The following is a 20769-nucleotide window of genomic DNA, read 5'->3' as shown; positions in this document are numbered from 1 at the left end:
CCAACAAGCGTAGCTTTCTCAATATTTACAAGACGCTTATAAACTGTAGTATGATTCAGAAGTAAAGCTTTGCAAAGTAGAAGTGAATTTTCTGGCTATTTTATAGGTTACCTACTACTTGTAGATTAGGAACATTCAGATTCGGTGATATTGAGAACATGCTACGAAGGCTGAAACACGTATGACATTAAGTCGACGTAAATGCGTTGTCTATAGTTCACAGGGATTTAGTATGATTCACGTTTTAAGTCAGCGATCTTGCATAAAATGCATTATTTCCTCTTATTTTTTTAAAGCATGATCTTCTTGCAATGAGTGAATAAAAAACACTGCTTTCAGGGTTGTTACACAGGTTTTGACACTGTCCTGTGTCCCCTTAATCAGCATTCTGCTGCTACTGTAGTAAGGAAGATGTATATTAAGACGATGATCAGAAATATATAATGCTGGCGCGGTGTTTTATGAACACCGGCTTTCAATAATATCCATCTGTGAGCCGATGCAGAGCAACACCCCTGAACGATCGTTACTGTGAGTAGCAACGCCACCTCTACGTACCCGTGTTGATACATCAGTGTCTGCAACAGTATGCTGCTCAGCTAGAAATTGTAGGTTAGATTTTTGGCCACGCCAATGGCATTCACTCGAGATAGTAATGCAGAAACCTTTTTTTTCCGTTTCTTCTTTCGGCAGACTTTAATGTCAACAAAGTTCCCGGAATTTACCGCAACCCTATTCAACGTAATCGTTCATAACAAACTGTTTTTGCATTGCTTTCAACACTGATAAGCGTAGATGCTGCAGTTTGTGTTTTTCGTAATATATCGAAATTTTACCAAACCTTAACAAAGTTTTGGGTTTGGTTCTGGTAGCCAAACTGTCCATTTTGTAGTAGTTATTATAGAAGATGAGTTGTATATAATGAAATTGATGCAGCTGTTTTTAGAACCGCGCTAAAGGCCTTCAATCTCTGCAGAAAAGCTGCGAATAAGATAAGCATTCAGCTCTTCCACGCGGCGTGCAACTGAACGTGTGGCACTTTTTCATCGGCGCCTTACGTTTTTCATGGCGCTGTGACTTTCATTGATGGCGGCATCGTTTTCCACATTAGGCATGAATGAGAGAAGTGCGCTGTTTTGTTATTTACTCACTGTTTGGTGTATGTGGGACTTCTATGCAGAAAATGACATTTGATGTTAAATCGAGACAGCCAAGATGTCATTCAGAAGTCCTCGCACCAAACGACCCAGATACAGCAGCTTACAGAGACTAGGTAGGCACAGGAAATTTGACTTGTGGCTTTGAAAGCTGTCAAGAGTTGGTGCATTATGGGTTAAAAAAATAAAGATGTAAAAATATTAGTATTCTGCGGGACTACACACATCATTGTTTAAAGTATATTTGCAGTGTGTTTTAAATCACCTATAGTTTTACTTTTATTCCACGCACTATTGCAACATGTATGAATCAAATTGCGGCCATGATATATGTCATTATTTCTTTAGCCGCATTTTTCTTCTAGTTAGCAAACTGGTAAGGGAGTCTAAAGTCTTCTGTCTAAGCTTACAACATCACTAATCTCTAGTCCACAAACATTTCCGCTGGCGTCTTATTAATTGCAGTAATGTTAACATGCTTGAGTGTTTCCTTTTTTTCGTAGGCACAGAGCAGGATTATATAAGTGTGTATTAAAATGTTATCCGCGGGCATGCATGTCGGCCGAAAAGTTCAGTGAATGGCATTTGCCGCGTACAAGTTTAGTTCGTTGAGTATTTTCTTTCATTCTATTAGGTACCCGCTACTGCTCTAACTCACCTCTCCGTCTTTCCTCGAAATATATTCTATCTCCCTTTCCCTGCTACTTAGGTCGACAGAATCGGGCATTGCCCAAAGGGACACCATCTAGTTCCCCCATTCAGAATGCTTCCGTCAAATAGTTACAATATAAGGGTCAATTAAACACATACGCAAAAATAATCAAATCTGTTCATTCTTTAAATTGTGTTTCTCAGCCATAGTTAGAAACTCCTAGAGGCCTCCACACAGGTTCTTTTCGACTTGCAAAAAATATATAATGCATCTTTCATCTTTCCAGCAATCCTACCATTTTGGCTGGTGCAACTGCCAAATGAGGCCAATTCAACTGGTAACATTTACCTAATTATGTCTATGCAACAGCCACAAGAATAAAAACTGTAGAAGTTACAGCGAGTGGAAATTTCGAGGAAGCTTCAAGAAGGAAGAAATGTGAGGAAGAAGGGGGATGTTAGTCTCTTGTGGTGTTCCTCTGCTTGCAAACTTATGATTTCATATCAGCAGCACAAGACAAGAATTGATGTCATGCAGAATTCCTTGTGACATCTGTTTGTACACGCTTGCTGCACCCATACGAACGTATTCAGAGAAGAGCCTGCTTGAAGTGCACGGTATAAGAGCGACGACTAAAAAGAAACAGCGAGGTTTCGGCCATCAAAGTAGTTCCAAACAACATCAATACCCCGACCATCTCGCATCTGATACTACTCCGTGGAATGGAAACTAGTTCTCTGAAATGGATAGGAGTGATGGAATGGGTACGAGTGAAATATGGTGAGCGTTACTGATCTGAAGACAGCTAAGCTGCCGGGCTATAGCATAAAGATTGAAAAACAGACTAACAGTTTATTTTAGTGCTTGTGCTTTCCTAAGAACTGGGGCACAATTTGAACCCTATGTTCGTGCCAAACCTAGGCGTAATTCATTTTAGTATGGCACTGACCTATCAAGAGAATACAGTAAACTAATTCATTCCAAAGAATTAAACCAGATAAAAGACATTAACCATTTTATAGTTCAATCTTTCTTGTTTTCCGAAGAAAGGGTGTAACTCTAGTACACTTACGCAGCAGATGGGGTTTTTCTTACTACGTCGTAATGTCCCCCTCCCCCCTTCCCTAAATTGGCCGCCATAAACCGTGCTTTGAACAGACATTCCGAAGTGTTCCCAGAAGGTCAAGGAGTAATTTTTGCCCGTGCGGGGCAACCTGCCTTGTGCATTGTACAAGGTTACAGTCAGTCACCTGTTCCATCTGCAATGCAAAAGATTGCTCCACATGATGTCATATCACTTATTCAGGCTCATTAGAGAGCGTCATCAATATTATTCCAGTCTCCTGTATGAAACGCACACATTTACTATGATTAAATACCTTGCGCGAAAGGTTGACTGTAGCAGGAAAAGTACCTGGAAGAATTGAGGCTTCCACTATTGCATTTTCAATAAGGTGTGTGTTTTTCTTTATTCTTCATGGGTGCCATACCATGAAGCGCGTGTTAAGCACATACTTTTCACTACGATGGCGGCGGATACGTCCCGGGGCTGCTCGTTATGCATCACTGCCAATGGAATGGACAAATTGAACAATGCTGTTTCATGCTGTGGTGTGAAGTTCCGTGGGCCGTTTGACAGCCAAGAGACGCCGTCAAGAAGTGGAAAGGTGTACGTGAATTTTTATTTATCTCTCTTTCCCACTCTAAACAGGGCAGTAAACCTGGTGCTGACTACGGCTTTGACAAGTACGGATGCCTTTGAACACATTGTGACGCTTTACACATTGAGACGTTTCGCGATTTCCGGCCAATGCGCTACAGCGAGTTGCACCTTACCTTCGACGATTAGTCTGCCACAATAAGGAAATACATGGGAGGCTTTGAGAATGGTGCAAGAAGTCAATATTCCTTATTCCAACGCTCCATTTATCACAGACAGCCTATGCCGCCTTCCGACGTATGACCCCGCTACATTGCTCTTATTGAGGACATAGACGCGTGCGCTGTGACATGGAAGAGTGGAAGTATCGCCAAAGCTATTCAAGTAAATGACGGTGGTGCGTTGTGAGTCTTAGTATAAGTGTCAAATAAGCACCGGGTTGGACATTCGTTACAGAGCAAAAGGAAGATCGCACATGGAATGCGTCCGTGGGAAGATACTGAAAGGAAGATATCGAAAATAAAGAAGGTGATGTTGAGAGCACTTGAATTCTGTTGAGTGTGCCAGCATTATGCGTTAGATAACATAAAGCCCTACAATAACCAGCCATGCAAGGGACATCAGACACTTTCCCTCCTTCAACTGTCATCAATTAGTAATACACAGTTAATTTACCACCAAGTGGGTCACTGCTCCTGTTAATTTATCTGTCATATATGGTCAGACAGTTCAATTCAGTTTTATTTTCCTACAAGAAACAGGAGCAAGAGCTAAAGGCCATTTCGCCTGAGAGAGACGCTTGCTCCTGTTGAAGTTCGGCATACTGGTACGTTTCTCATTCAATACAGGTATGTTTACACGTATTCTACGCACATTGTGTTAAATATTTTCTTCATTCACCTTGCATGATAAAAATCGCTGACGTAAATTTTACATCTGCTACACTAGAAAAGCAACACAAACCTATACAGTTTTCAAAACCACATTTTTTTCCTAAGATTGTGGTACAGGAAGCACATTCATTTGTAGGAAATGACAAGATTCAACAAGTATATTTTCATATACTGTTTCAATTGGGGCGCATTAAAATCTATTTCTGGCTCAACAATATTAAATCGTCGGGGTATTTGATAGTCTCGTTCTTGACGTCCATGATTTGTGTGCTTGAATGGCGGTGTTTTCGAGTGTTTGCGCAATGACTAACGTAATGGAGAAGTAGGTGCGCTAACGATGTAAAGGCTATTGGTTTTTATACGCAAAAGTAATCTGTATTGGTATACCTGAATGGCTCGGAGCAATGAGCACTTGCGAAACAAGTTGCATGTCGGTTGATCTCGCGGCCTGCCATGACAGTTCTCAAACACTCGGTTACCTTAACCAGGTGAGTGTCCCAAGAAAGATTATCTTGGAAACAGACCCCCAGGAACTTTTGGGTTTTACTTGCTTCATGCAGTTCCCTTGAAATAAAGTAGTTATATTACTAAGCAATTTCTTGTTTCATGGTTTGGATATGATATACTTCGTTTTAATAACATCTATTTGTAGCTTGTTTATGTACAAGCAGCCAGCGAATAAATTTAAATACTCATTAAAATCTTTTTGAGGGAAAGTAGGGAAGCGTTCTCGATAAAGCTATTTGTGTCATAGGCGTACATGATTACGTTAGGTGTGGAAGGAATGCTTGGTAGGTCGTTTATGTAGAGGTTAAATAATAAGGGACCAAGTAAGCAACCCTGCGGGACACTAGTCTTCGAGATGTCAATGACAAAAAGTCGAAGAAAAGAAGGAGAACGCTTATGTCTACGGACATTGTGACCACTGTCAAAGATTGTAGATTGGTGATGCAAATATCTAACAAAGTGGTACTGTGTGCTGTTACACGTGTATGCAAGGTTATAATGTTATAACATGCCTAATATCGTAGCGATTGGTTAAATTTTCTAGGAAGTGTGCTCTCAGCCACATTTTTATGTTCACGTTCCTTAGTAGTGAAAGAATTCTGTCTGTTCTGCAGAGGTAAAATAGCAGCCAATCTATTTAAGAAAGGAATTCCCCTTTGTTTCTACAAGGTTGTCTGTAGGATACTGCAATTCTTCTTCTTTTAAGATGAATCGTAAGGCATTCGATATTTTCATCTATTAACGAAAAATAAGTAATTACCTCCGAACCAAGATTTTTCCGCACAAAGGCGGCTACCCTGCCACCGCGTGCACGGGTTGTGTTTAGTCCGTCGTCCGTGTAATGCTCGAGCCTTTAAGGATTGTCGGCATCAGATTACCACGTTTCACTAAAAAGGGAGACGTCCAATCGATCATCGATCTGTCTGGTTAATTCATCTATGTTATGGATCTTATTCCTTATACTTTGGACGTTTAAATAAAAAAACTGAAATATGCTTTGGAAACTGAAAAATTTGTTTAGAATTCAAACGTGACCATAATATAGGTATTAATAGTTGTCGATGGAATCCATTACTGAACAGCAGCTACTGCTGTTACTGACATCGCACAAGCAAAACCTAGAAAGTGGGTCATTTTTAGGACTCCAAGGCAGCCCTTCGAAGTGTTCAGTGAGCCTTACGACTCAAGATTCATGCACAACTGGTGTTTGAAACTAGAGAAGAGCTCCGTCAAGCCCTCATGAAGGGAAATAACATCCTCCAATGTTTTCCGCAGCACTGTGGCATTGCCGGAAATGACCTTACTGATGACGCCGGCCAGTCAGCCCATAAAGGAACGCACACAGTTCCAATTCCTTTGTCAACGACAGACGCTGCGAGAAGTTTTCGTTTACTTGCTCAAGCCAGGGCCCAAACTTTGTGGAACAGCCTGATTGTCTCGAACTGTTGACTCAGCGGCAACTATCAGAATTAATGGGAAAGGGTGTGTATAACAGCTACAGGTGTAAAACAACACAAAAGAATTAGCATAATACTTACAAACAACTTTCTCGCGAAATGCATGTCTATTTTCATCTCTACTGGAGAGAAACCCTCAGCAGCCATGTCTATGGAACGTTAGAAAGCTGCGAAAATGATCTATATGGGAGAGCGAGGGCATCAATCATAAAAATATGCAAGCATCGCCCGAAAAGTACTCAGCTGCGCGTACACGCTGGACAAAAACGTATGGCGAAGAGATTTGGCAGAATTGTTTGCCTTTCCTCTTTAAAAGAAGGAAATCGCTCGAGGCATTAAGAATAAGGTAAACACCTGCGAGTGCGAGACCGCAGCATACGGCGTATCCCCGTCGCTTTCAGGTACATTCAGGCAGGAAAGTAAACAACACGGGCATTGCATATTACAAGCGCAAACAGAGCAAGCGCTGCGAACAAGAACGCGATGGATCAAAAATAGCTGTACCGCGTTCAGGTAATCTTTTCTAGACGACAAAAAAGCATTAGAATCAAATACACAAACGATTGTGTCTTGCAGCACATAGTCGGACGGCTTTTGTGCATGTATATGCTAGAAGCTCGAGGAGGTAGATCAAAATGATTCATTGTTGAAAACCACTTAGGACAAGTTGGCGAAACACTGAATCACTTTGCTGCTGTTGTTTTTTGTAGTGGTTGTTGTCTTGGAGTTTATAAAGCAGGGAGACATCCATCCAAAATATTATGTTCTCTTTTCACCCTAAACTACATCGAAGCAAAGAGGAAGAAAGTTGGGGCATATTTTTGAGCAAAATTTTCTTCACATGCCTTGGGAAGTGTAATCCTTCAATTTATTACGTTCTCTTGTTTTTACTAAGCTTGCTACGTCATCTCTCCTCTACACGCCCTGTAAGTCTTGTACTAAGAAATTTGAGCACTGATAACAAGTTTTTCTTTTAGGCTGAAGGAGGTGGGCTAGGAGGAGGACCAGGAAAAAAAGAACGAAAAGTCGGGGCGTCGATATGACGCGCCTCCGGTTTGCTATCTTATGCGATGCAAGGGGGTTAAGAGGAAAGTTTAGCATGGGCCCACCGGCGATGGCGCATATTCAAATACGTGGAAAACGTATAAACGTGTTTCTGAGATAACTTGCGGGCCGATTCGAAATAAATTTTGGTGCATCTGAGAAGGAAAGTTAAATTATAGGGACTCTTCAAGCAGAATTTCGATTTAGAGCCTGAATATATTAGAAAGAATTTTCAGAAATTGGTAAAGTTAGAAAAATAGAATCCCGAAGATTACAAATTCGTGTCTGCGCACTAAGAACCGATATTGTAGTTCTGCATACTGCATTCCTTAGAGCATTTAAACCGGACAAATTTGATATGTCAATTAATAACTTACGTGAAGATGTTACATTGTGTACAAGGGCTTCGCAAAAGTTCTGCTCATATATTAGTGACGAACTCGATGGCTATGTATAATACATCAAGTTTGTCTGCTTTGGATGCACCAGCATATGTAATTTACAGAATGAAGATGTAGCTTTTTATTGCTGGAGTTACAGAACTGTAAGCTTGATAACTTCGTTTCCTTAAAATTATAAATATTTGCCAATATTTATTATAAGATTGACTACCTAAATAAAAAATTTGCCACCAAAACTCGCTAGATTTTGTTTTTTTTTTAAATACAGCCAGCCTCCCCAAATTTGGTGCAGTGGTTGCCGTGAAAAATGATTTCCTTTTTCTTATGTCTTTAGATATGCGCTCCCGAGCTCAATCTTCCTCTTAAGATATGAAAAGAGAGGAGAGAGAGGGAGAAAGCTACCATCGCGGCGAACGCGTCCGTATGTCCATCACTTCACGCCTACTATTGATCACTGAACCCAGATGATTTCATGAATCGCAGCAATGTTCGCGTCGCTTTTTAGGCGCGCGACGCATGGGGACATGGTCCAAGTATCTTTATCTCTCAAAATGGCCTGCAGTCTCTACGGTTCAACACACTCCAAAGAATATCGCATATGTCGTAATTTTTTATTTCTCCTGCTAGTAATGTCCGCCTCTTATAATACTCAACCTCTATGACAATACTTACGTTTTCTGCCACACGCAATGTTTAAAAATTCGAGAAAGCTTAAAAATGATGCCCCCCCCCCCCCCACCCCCGTATATCTAACTATATTGTCCACAATATATACAGTGCGCCCGCCATACATTCATCATTTGAAACCTGAAGACTGGATTATTGACAGAGGAAAAAAATGCACTGAATGACACAAAGAATGAGTGTCGTTTGACAAGTCGCGTGATCTGTCCTGCAGTTAGAGCGTTAGTGATAGTACCCTGGACGTTTAGTCTCAAATATTTGATTGAATAACTCAGCAAGGGAACAACAGTTCAGGATCGCCAGTCAGCCTCTAGAGTCTGTGACGGAGTACGTTTAAGTAGGTCAATTAATCACAGGAAACCCTGATCACGAGAAGGAAATTTCTAGAAGAATAAAAATGCGTTCGATCGCATATGGCAGACATTGTCATCTCCTGACTGGAAGCTTGCCATTATCATCCAAAAGGAAGGTGTACAATCAGTGCATTTTACCGGCGCTGATATATGGGGCAGAGACTTGGGGACTGACAAAGAAGCTTGACAACAAGTTAAGGAATGCACAAGGAGCGATGAAACGAAGAATGCTAGGCGTAATCTTGAGAGAAAGAAAGAGAGCGGTTTGGATCAGAGAGCAAATAGGTATGGCCGATATTCTAACTGACATTAAGAGAAAAAAAATGGAACTGGGCTGGTCATGTATTGCGCAGGTTAGATAACTGTTGGACCATTAGGGTTACAGAATGAGTACCCAGAGAAGGGAAGTACAGTAGAGGACGGCAGACGACTAGGTGGTACGATGAAATTAGAAAATTTGCCGGTGCTAGTTGGAATAAGTTGGCGGGGATAATAAGGTGACAGGGATAATCGAAGATCGCCGAGGGAGGCTTTCGTCGAGCAGTGCAGATCAAATGGGCTGATTATTATTATTATTATTATTATTATTATTATTATTATTATTATTATTTGATTGCAGTGTACCGCTAAACGTATAAGACAGTTGGAACGCTGAATTTTCGTTAATAGAGTGAAATCCCATATTACTTCTTGTTTTTCATTGCAAGCGAAAAGGAGGGAAACAGCAACTATAAAAAAGCTGCCAACAATGCTTGCAAGTCCCCTTAAAACTTTATGCCCGGCGTACCTCTTTTCATCTGTAGCAGCATGACGAACTTATAAACGTGTTCGCTATGCAAGCGGCAACGCTGAGAGCGGAAAAAAGGGAGCGTGCCACGCTGCTTGATAAGGTTGCTTCGTGTGCTCATTAGCCAACCATAGGCCCTCTTAACGGCGTCATTAGTCGCTTGCAATCGAAAGCACGCAGTTCGCTTGATTGATGCTGTCGTGCCGTCATTAGTGCTCGAAACCGACGGGATATTTCACTTGCTGTTTGCATATTTTCCTCTCCGCAGACTCTCATTCGCGGTTTGTCTACTGCGGATAATGCTGTTTCTTTTCTTCTTTTTTTCTGCGTGTGTGTCCGTCTGTGTGCGTGTGTCATTTCTTGCCCCTATTAACACACTCTGCGACGGTGTGCCAAACATTCCATTTTTCTTTACCTTTTAGTTTCTTATCAGTAACTGGTGTCGCAAAAGTGGGGGCGAAGTATTAGCTATCTTAACATTATTTATATCAACATGAAAACGTCTTTCTTTAACATGAGCGTATTAGTCGAATAATATCACATATACGTATACACAGCTATTCCAGCAGTTGGATAAGCGTTTATCAACAAAGTAAAAAAAAATACTGAAAGCTTCCTGTGCGCTTACTATACGGTAAAGTCATCCCTAAAGCTTCATTGTTGGGTATAGCCAGCTTAATGATGAGGACCGTGAAATATGCGAAGCGTAATTCAAACTTTTTCAGTCAATGCACACGTGTATAACCAACAGCATATACAACGCATTACATACACAACAATATATACAACGCAGTATTGCTTGCGATCCCGCAAACAATACTTCAATACTTTGCCTGATTAGTAAATTTTTACAAGTATAATACTATACATAAATGGAATGCAGCCAGACTTAATACAGCCTTGCATGGAAGACAAAAAAGATATAAGAGGTATAAGAAGATATAAGAGGTACAAGAGGATACTCAAGTGAAAATAGAAAAGGTATGAAGGGGAAGTAAAACAGAAACACGGATGCTAAACAACAGCATATTTTTGCAGCCGTTGGCGTTAGCGCATGATTACCACAATCAGGGGCTTATGCAATCAACATTCTATGCACGGCCGACACCGTATTTGTTTGCACGCCTGAAAATGGAATGGTCAGGCAGTAAGCTTGGAAACTTGCTTACCTTGGACTCGGAGGGAGAGAGGGCCAGGAAGGAGAGGCAGGGAGGTTAACCAGACTTTGTCCAGTTTGCTTCCCTACGCATGGGAAAGGGGAGGAGGGAGAGAAAAAAAGAGAGATAGAACACACGAGTCTTGATCGCACTTTAACATACACTAAGCCAGGCGCAGAATGTCTAAAGTCGGGCACACAAATCTGCACTTATCAGGTACTGTAGAAGAGATCGAATGGCTTTCTGGGCTGATGAACTGTGAGGCCAGGCTCCTAAGACCTTTGCTTCTGTAAATGGCTTATCGTCCAGTCTATTCAAAGTACACTGGACAGTGTGGCGTTGTTTATGAAAGTGACAACACTGGTAGAGAAGCTAATCGATGGTCTCTTCACATTTGCACTTAGCGCGCACCGGTGAGTCCGCCATTCAAATACGATAGTCGTAGGAGTTAGTGAGGTATACCCGCTGACACAGCAGTGTTGCGTCACGTCGGGAAAGGTTTGTTGGTAATTTAAGTTTCACGAATGGGTCGAGGCTATATAATCGATGGGGAGAGTTCGGTGGAGTATGCAAGTAAGTCAAAGTGATGGTACGCGCTAGATTGCATAGCTCTCTCGCAGCGTACACTGTCGATTAAAGTATAAGGAGTGTCGGTGCATCAGCCTAGGCACCTCGGGAAGTGTGATCGGCGAGCTGATTACCAACGATGCCACAATGGCCCAGCAACCACTGAACGAGTATGTCACGTCCTCATTCAGAAATGTAATTGAAAATTTCGTTCATTTTGAACACAAATTTGTCGTAATTTCCACGTCTTAAACCTCGAGTGGCTTTGGAGGGCCGCTTTCGAGTCATATAACATTGCTCATTTGCTAGACGATTCTTTTTCATTGCATTCAACAGCAGCAAGAAGAGGGGCCAATTTGGAACCTGCAGATGTCGTGACATGTGAAGTCTGAAACTTAATGACGACCGATCGACATGGTATGACAATGGCGCCCGTCGAACTTCCCGAGACCGGACCGTCCGTGCAAGCATGGATTCAGTTAGCGCACGATCAATGCAAAAGTTTCAATTTGGTCTGCTTGAGAGCCGGGGAGGTCAGGCTAGCCTTCTTCGCAATTCCTGGAACAGCAAGGTACACACGAGACTTTTTCAGGCACAACAGAGAGGATGGCGCTCTTGTTGTGGGCGAGTATTTCAGTGACAAAGTGTGCTGGTTAGCCGCAACTGATCTGGAAAACGCTGCTGGTTGGGTCCTTTCTCAGGCAAGCGACAGATATGACGGTCAGGAACACTGGTTATATGGCGAACATGCACCCGGAGTGCGTCGACAACCATATAAGTCGTTATTGGGTATTCTCGCGATGGCAATGCTGCGGCGGATGAAGTACATTGAAGGAGCCCCAGACATGTACGAAGGGCTTGCCCTTGAACGTTCTCTAGGACATGGATGTTAGTTTTGTTAGCATTGGGCCGCATAGGTATGCTGTATCGCTAGTATGCTAGGAAGACCGTCCTGTATAGTTGAGGCACAGATGTTACGGATGTGCGCCACGTTTTATAGGCAAGAAACCTTAGTACATGGGTGATAGAGCCAAGCCATTTCTTCAAATATGAGATGTGGGGGCTCCATTGTCTCAAGAACAATACTAAAGACCTGTTAAGATGCGCGACATTGCTGGTGAAATATGCATGGCATTCGGGCTCACATTCCGGTGAATTCAAAGTTTTTTTATGCTTGGCCATATCTTGCGCAGCAGATGTTACCACGAAAATTTTCCATGATATCGTTACAAATTGTTCCTGTTGGAATTTTTTGTTGCGTTCTTCGATCTTCGGTTTAAATGCCACGTTAAAGAAATTATTCGCATCTTTACCTTCCAAACGACTGGCAGTCGTCCCAAGAAAGCACCCATGGCAGACGTTTTGATCAGTTTAAATATGAAACGTCTCGCCGCATACATACATGCATATATAGAATTATTTGAAGAAACGTTGTGTCAGCTGTGCCGACGGGAAATAAGTCGTAGCATCACAGTCTACTAAAACAAAACGTATTTAGTTATCCTTAAGAAAAGACGCAATTAGCGTTCACACAAACACACACACACACACACACACACAAACACACACGCACGCACACACACACACACACGCACGCACACGCACACACACACACAAACACACACACACACACACATAATTTTAAGCATTACCTGCATCGAGCAGGCTGCGTCAGAAACTATGTTCATTAGAGCACACAGCCATCATTACTACTTGCCTTTTGTTTCCCAACTGAGAGTCGAATAAAACCCTCCATGCGCTCTAAATTATTTGAAGGAAAGTTGTGTCAGCTGTTACGATGGGAAATAAGCGGTACCATCACTGTCTACTAAAACAAAACACATATAATTATCCTTTAAAAAAGAAGCAATTAGCGTTTATTCCTAAGCTGCGATATTGCGTGTCACCATTCCATATTTTAACACGTTGTCCGTTCTTTGGACGATATCTCACTTCCACCAGAGTTAAATTACAATTCATGAGAGCGGCTTGTTGGCCTAGTTGGTACATGGTTATACAAGGAGAATGCCAGCAAACTTGAAAGTAGAAAAAATCGAGAAGCAGACATAGACAAAGAGACACCACCAGCCACCTTACTGTCTCTTTGTCTGTCTGCTTCTCGATTTTTTCTACTTTCAAGTTTGCTGGCATTCTCCTAGTTTAAGTTAAAAGATCGTTTTCCACTATCCCAAACTTTCCATTGTTTCACAATAGCAATGTTTCAGAATGTTTCGCAAAATTGTTTCGCAATATGACCATTTGCTGACAGCATACAAAATACTAATAAAGGTATCGATTGCTATTTGGAAGCGAATGTAGCGTGGTAACCTTTCTTCTAATTGTAGTTTGCGCTGTGGGGGACACTATACACAACTGAATTCGGGAATGAAGTTTCCGTGGAGACGCTTTCTTATACCCACCACAGTAAAGAACGTATAAAATTGCAAACGAAAACCATCTGTATCTGTGTGGTTAGCCCGTCCAGTGTGTCCTGCAGCGCAATAAATAAAGTCTCACATGTTTCGGTTTATGTTCTAATAGCAACGAGAACAAACTGCCGTTGAGTAAACACAAGAGAACTGAAAGATTGATGACGAGCTCAATGAATACCAAGTAAATGAACCATATTAAGCACGCCTATTTCTTAATGTCAATCACGCTCCATTGTGCCATGCCGCAGACATGCTTAGCAGCGCTACCTTGCAGTGCTAGTTCACCTGCAGAAAACACAGCTTGCGGTTTCGGCAGAAGAAACAGGGTCCTACTCAGAAATCTTCACATGCTGTGGTCGACGGTGGTAGATATGATCGTTCGGCTTCTGATTTTCAATGTGAACATGTTGTAATGTTATGTTTGTGGCAGCAGCAGCGCTAGTAGATTTATATGACCACTGCTAAATACAAGCTGTTTTACATAGTTATGGAAGCAATGATGAAAACAAAAGCCGGAAATAACGGAAACGATAGTGGAAGCCAGCCGCATCCTATATCATATGCAGACTTTCTCGTTTACGTCGAATAATTACCTACTTAGCCGCAACACATGCAGGGACCCTTCGGTGATCAATCACCGGAAATTCATATTCAGTTGTGCTTCACGAAGTAATCCAGTCTGCGCAAGTGGCGTGCCAGATTTTGATGTATCAGACATGTTTAATATATTTAAGATATTTGAATATAAGCGTGCAGTTTAACCGTCAAAGTTGCAGCGGCATGGCGCCTTATTGTTTGAAACGTATATCTCACCACATCATGGCTCTTCAGCACATATTTCCCGCTATATAAAGCTGGAATCCCATGTCACACTCAAAGCGTAGGCTAAAGCAGACGAATGGCTTGTAGGTGGGTATTTAAACCTTTACAATCTGAAGACGTCTTGAAGACTGGGGGTACGTTTATTTGCGTGATCCAGACTACAGATAGAGCCCGATGTTAAGATATCTACCAGTACCGCCACTGCATCCTCGAGTATCTTGGCAACAGCCGCAGCTTTGCCATCGCACTAACAGGCTGTAAAGGTAAAGTTTTCCTCCCGTAGGAGCTCCATAGGAAAGTCTTTACTGAGTAGTCCCCTGAGCCGCACTGGAATACCAAATGATCTCGTTGGGAAAAAAAAAAGGAAGCAAATTGCAGCAACTGGGTTGGAAAGCCACAACTCTCGAGCAGCGTTGTCGAGAAGGCAGAGCCACAGTTCCTTGTCATTTGGCATGGGTTGACAGCTACGCGCCCGAAGTATGCAACACGACGACTGCTCGGGAACGACGCAGCTGAGCAAGCACACTGGCAGCCGTAGGGGCAGGAAAGCCGTGCATCTTCCAGACCGACTCCCTCGACGACCTGGTGCCGAGAGGCGCTGCCTGCTTGCTTTCAAGGCAGGCCATTTATCAGAGAGTCATCCGATCGGCGGCCCTTGTTGGGAGCAACCCAGGATCCTTTCACAGCCGCTGTCTCCAGCAGAACAACAACAGGCTGCGCCTCGCCTGGAGGAATCAGGGGTGGCCACGAGGCACCCGACGTAGCAGGCGTGGATTCGCTTTTGCGAACAGAAGTGGCGGCCTTTGTTGCAGAGGCTTACAGAACGCAGCGGATGGAGGTAAAAGAATAAGTATGGGAGCTTCCTCGGATGCTGTCATGGCATTTTTTGTTGCGTAGGAAGGTTGGCAGAGATAAGACAGAGCGCGTGTGCTGCGTGCTCCCTTTACTTTCCTATCAGACGAGCGCACCTGGCGTCGACCTGGTCGTTTTCCCTGACAGTAAAAACAAAATGCGTACACATTGAACGGCGCTTTCTTACTTGCCTGCTTCTATGTCTCCTAGCCGCCACTTTAGACAACTGTTTATGCAGTTGCTGCTACTGTGCTTCGAAAGGTATTGAAGAATAGCTGTTCTTGTTTTATTCCCCTCGTTGCTTTCTTCTGCCCTGTTAGTGGTACTTCAAGCGTTCTATCGCCTACACCTAGCATATTGTTACAGCCTACGCTCTTGCGTGCAACTGACCCTATGTTTCTTTCCAGTTCTTTCTGTGGAAGTGAGATTACTTTTCTCATGGCTCCGCTTTTCGTCTTTTGTTTTTTGTAGTTTCATTCAGCGCCTGCATTTGTTTTAGCGTGTCCTTTCCACAACCTCCTTTCTGTTGGCAAATTTCAGGAACAATTATTCCACGAAACAAAGCGGTCCAAAATCCGCCGTTGTGAGTAAGGTGTACGAGTTCGTGCACATGCAGGGATGCGGGGAATTGTTCTGTGCTTCGTCCTTTTTCGGTTGTAAGTCTCGGCTAACGGCGGTACGCGATTTTAAAGTGATACGTTCGAGACTTCCACAGCGTTTGGCCCTTGCCACACTCGTATTTCCTTTGGGCTAACAATTTTGTTACCACTATAGGTTCTGTCACCGCAACAGCCTTGTCATCACACGCATTTGTTTACGTAACCTTTCGTGGCGATGCAACCCACTATGGATTTTTTTCTTCTGATCAAGTCGGCAGTTTTAGTAAACAAAGAGCAGTGTTAGCAAAAAAAAAATATAGGCGCAAGTGGTTAGAACTGCAACACGCTTTAAACATTCGCAGGAATTGTTATCCTATGCACACGGCTCACACATCAAGATGGGTGCGTATGGGAGTAGGCAAGTTGATGAAGGCACAACATAGGAGGAGGACGAGGAAGTGACTTTATTGCGTGCCCTGCGCGTTGGTGGGGAGGGCCAAAGGCCCCGCCTAGGGGACGAGGAGTTCGCTGGTCCTGGCGGCATCCCCGACCCGCTGGACGGCCCATATACGCAGATATTATGGGAATGCCAATATATATCGACATTCCCATAATATAGGCTCCAGAGTTGCTCTGGATTCACATGTGTTGTATTTGTCCGTTTGATATATATCCGGATATATGATGTGCGAGAGCGCAGGATTCAGATACGTCCTAGTTTGTAACTGCCGCCATGCGACAGAGTGCTTTTTTGTCAATTTTGGAAGAGGTCGCGGGAATATGCCCCTCTGTAACCTATGGTGTTTCGTGATGTCATTATATGAAGTCATTCTGGCCTCTCACTCCCACTCATTTACCGCACCGTCACGTCCGGAGGGTGCCGGGGCGTCACTTGCGACTACTGCTCGGTCCGCAAGCCCTCGAGCCGCGTCGTGTGCCGCCTCGTTGTAGCCGTCCTCCACGAGGGTGTGAGCGGGTGTCCAGGTGATGTATATCTTTCTTATGCAATCTTGACCTCCTGCAAGAAGAATTCGTCGTGCCTCCGCGGATATTCGGCCGTTGGCAAAGTTTCTTACTGCCATCTGAAAGTCGCTGACTATCACGGTGCCGTCAGCCTGAGCTACTGCGAGCGCTTCGACTACTTCTTCCATTGTCTCGTTACTTGTGGTGCGTATCGTCGAGCACGTCTTACACTGTTCGTCGCTATATATTACGGTGGCCGTAAACCCCCGCCTGCGACTGTATCGAGCCGCGTTTACGAAGCCTGCATCGTTGTCGGTGCCGAATTTCTTGTGTATCTCCTTCGCTCTGTTCTCTCGTGTGTCCTTATTGTGTTGTAGGTACATGTTCTTTGGTATTAGGGGTATTACCATTGTTTCCTTCGTCACTCTAGGAATGTGCACCTTGACACCGTGCTGTGTGTGGTAACCTATGTCTAGTCTCTCTAGGATGTATCTGCCTGCTCTAGTCTTAGAGAGGCGTTCATATTGTACCGTACATTGCGCTTCAATGAGCTCGTCTATCGTGTAGTGTAGGCCTAATTGTAGCAACTTGTCCGTGCTGGTGCTGATCGGTAGCCCTATGGCTAGTTTGTATATTTTCAGAATTAGGCATTCTAGTTTGATTTTTTCCGTGACCTTCCATTTCAAGTACGGCGCTTCGTATACTATTCTACTAATTACGAAGGCCTGTGCTAACCTGACCGTGTTTTCTTCTTTCATCCCGCTATGTTTGTTTGCTATCCTTCTAATTAGCCTCATGAGTAGTTGACAAAAAAAACGATAGTACGATAACGTTCTTCTGCTCGAGGGTGCGCGCCTCGAATGATGAACAACTGAAACCTCTGCTTTGTCTAAGTACGAGAGGCTAGTACCAGCTTACACTATGCTTTACAGTTCAAATCAAATTGATGAATAGTGTGGTACTTTATCGTGCACCAGATAATACATCGATTGTCGACCGATTAACGAATGTGAGCGCTTCTTCTTCAGAAACTATTTGAGAGGGAGACAACCTTGCAATGCTGAATGCTGTTAGCCTCTTATTTCTAGCTGCATAGTCGAGGCATCGACCACGTGTGGTCTACTTAGGCTGTTCACCACAAATGTCCTCTGCTTAATCGTTTAAAATTTTATTTTACGCGTCAGGCAGAAGGTCATTGAGACACCACAACTTCGAAACGAAACGCATGCAAACATTAAAGAAAAAAATGAGAACCCACCGCGGTTGCTTAGTCGCTATGGTGTTGGGCTGCTAAGCACGAGGTCGCGGGATCGTATCCCCGCCACGGCGGGCGCATTACGACGGAGGGGAAAAGCGAAAGCACCCGTGTACTTAGATTTAGGTGCATATTAAAGAACCCCAGGTGGTCCAAATTTCCGAAGTTCCCCAATACGTTCCCCAAATGGCGCGCCTTATAATCAGAAAATGGTTTTGGCATGTCAAACCCCATAATTAAAAAAAAATGTCATTACAGAAATACACGGATCCAACCTTTAAAAAAAATGGATAAGAACTCTGCTGAAGCGATAAAATAAGAAAGGTCACAATCTTTATGGTATAGTTTACTAAATACTCTTGCCCTCTTGACTCGATGCTCTTGTGAGACTTTTTCATTATTGTGTGGCACTGCACAACATTCGTGCATCTTTGGCAAGGAAAATAATATAGGGTTACATAAATAAACTAATTCATTACACATTAAACAGCTTTAGCCGCTTCTTGTCATCCTTATCTCAGTCAAAAGCTCTTGCCTCCATTCTCCTTGATTAATAAGGTGTCGTGGATTCTCAAACCTTTGTATTCTCTATTCACCACACGTTTACATGGTTACCAGAATAAATTATACATGCCAATGTGACATCCACCACAAGCAGCCATTTCCTCATACTGACACAGTCAAATGATATTTGTTGTGATTATAAAGCAATGAAAGAAAATATGCGGGCACTATATGCTCACAACCATTCAGTTGATTTTAGTTAAGCCTAGTGCCACCTTTTCTGTTTTTTAAAATGCACTCATCATTTTCTACTATGTTAATCTTGAATTGTAACATTTTATTGAGCTATCCTATGTAATAACTCTACCAGTAGCCACAATAAACCACCGTGACATGTTTCGAATCTACCTTTCTATAAATACAGTTTACTACTAGTAGTATGCTTTTTACTTAAAATGAAGCTACAATGATGGAACATCGGATACAATGAAGCAGTTAAAATCGGACACTGCTAGCCTGAGCACACGAAGAGAAAATGAGCGCGTGGAGACGTGAAGGAAAAGTAGGCAAGTGTTTAATCAGAAGTTGCGATGGAGCAATCTCATAAAGTACATGAAATATACTACACAAAGCTTCATCTGGCGTGTCATCGCATGACATGACATTTGACGCTCAAAAATTAGGGTGTCTTAATCTTGGAAATTATTTCAGGAAATAATTTTAAAAATGCATTGCACCTAAATGACCCTTTATGTGGATGATTGCATACTGCTTCAGTGACTGCCTAGTCTTCTCTTTTGAGATACGCCAACTTGGTGCGGGCACCAAGTGGCGTAACTGATCGCTGATCTGAGTCGCTGACGAGTAATTATTTGCATTTACTGTGGCAGCAGTTGAAAACTCAAAACACGGCTTGCTCTGTTCATTTCTTCCGTTATGTTGTTGTCATCGCGTCACCGGTGTTGCACCGACGTTAGTTCACTTCCTCATCCCATGCTTCACCCTTACTGTAGAAGGAAGAAAAGCAAGACTCTGCCTACCATCCAGTGAGGATCAAACTGAATGTACAGTTGGTAGGCTCAAGAACTAGCTACTGATGTACCAGTAAAATTCATGCTGGGCAATGTTTGTACGGGGTTCTGGGTGCCGGCCCCACACATTTCAAAAGTTGTAGCATCCCCAAGCTTCGTGCGATAGTATTACGGTCACATATAGCAGTCAGTGAAAGCTGCAGCACATCCAATAGACAAGCCAGTTACAGGAAGTCCAGCAAGACGCCCTGAGAGCGTTTCGACTTTTCGAATCGCCTTCATTGCGCAACGTTACACTCCTTAGTGTTCAGTCCTTAAGCTACATTCTTAAGGCGCCAGTTTTGCTTAATTGCTGAAAAAGTAACAAAACCCTTCCTTTTGTTGTTAAACCAATACATTATTCTCATTCTCAACTGCGCGGAAATCGTAAGGAAAATAATGTTCTAAAAATGCAACAGTAGTAACGTAATATGAAGGAGAAAACTGAAGAGAAAATATTTATGCAAGGGAACATTGCCTGCAGTGTTGTTTGTGTAAATATTGCCAAAAATGGAAAGTTCTCTTGGCGGGCAAGTGTTCCCTAAGATGTTGCCAATATTTGACGTTGCCTTTTGTTGTAGTGCTTTACCTACCGTTGAAATAACAGCGCTTATAGACGGGTCTCAAATGAGAACAAACACACACACACACACACACTGCGCTGGATGGGATACTTTTCTCCTTTTTTTATAGATTGTTGTTATCTACGATGAGAACGAATGAACGGATGCACTTGAGGCGTACAAAATGACGAAGACGAAGGTCGTAATAGCGGAAAATTTCCCGCTAGAACTCATGGCTATCAAATGGGAGCAACCGTGTCTTCCCAACTCGAGCTAGTTCCGACAGTGACACAAAGCAGGCTGTTCAGTCAAATCGATGCTCCTGAGTGCCTTCCCTTGTTTTAAAGTACCACACAGTAAAGTGACTGCAGTTAGAAAGGCGTAGGTAAG

At 42.9% G+C, this 20769-nt stretch overlaps 1 pseudogene; it reads left to right on the top strand.

Annotated features, from left to right (window-relative positions):
* The window catches only part of LOC126530812 (uncharacterized), a 31737-nt pseudogene extending 16400 nt beyond the window's left edge, over positions 1-15337 (top strand).
* Positions 15338-20769: the final 5432 nt, after the last annotated feature.

This window comes from Dermacentor andersoni, chromosome 5 (genome assembly GCF_023375885.2).
Source record: "Dermacentor andersoni chromosome 5, qqDerAnde1_hic_scaffold, whole genome shotgun sequence".
In the NCBI taxonomy this organism is placed as follows: Eukaryota; Metazoa; Arthropoda; class Arachnida; order Ixodida; family Ixodidae; genus Dermacentor; species Dermacentor andersoni.
The sequence above is the reverse complement of the archived record's forward strand: the minus strand, read 5'-3'. Positions and strand labels throughout refer to the sequence as shown.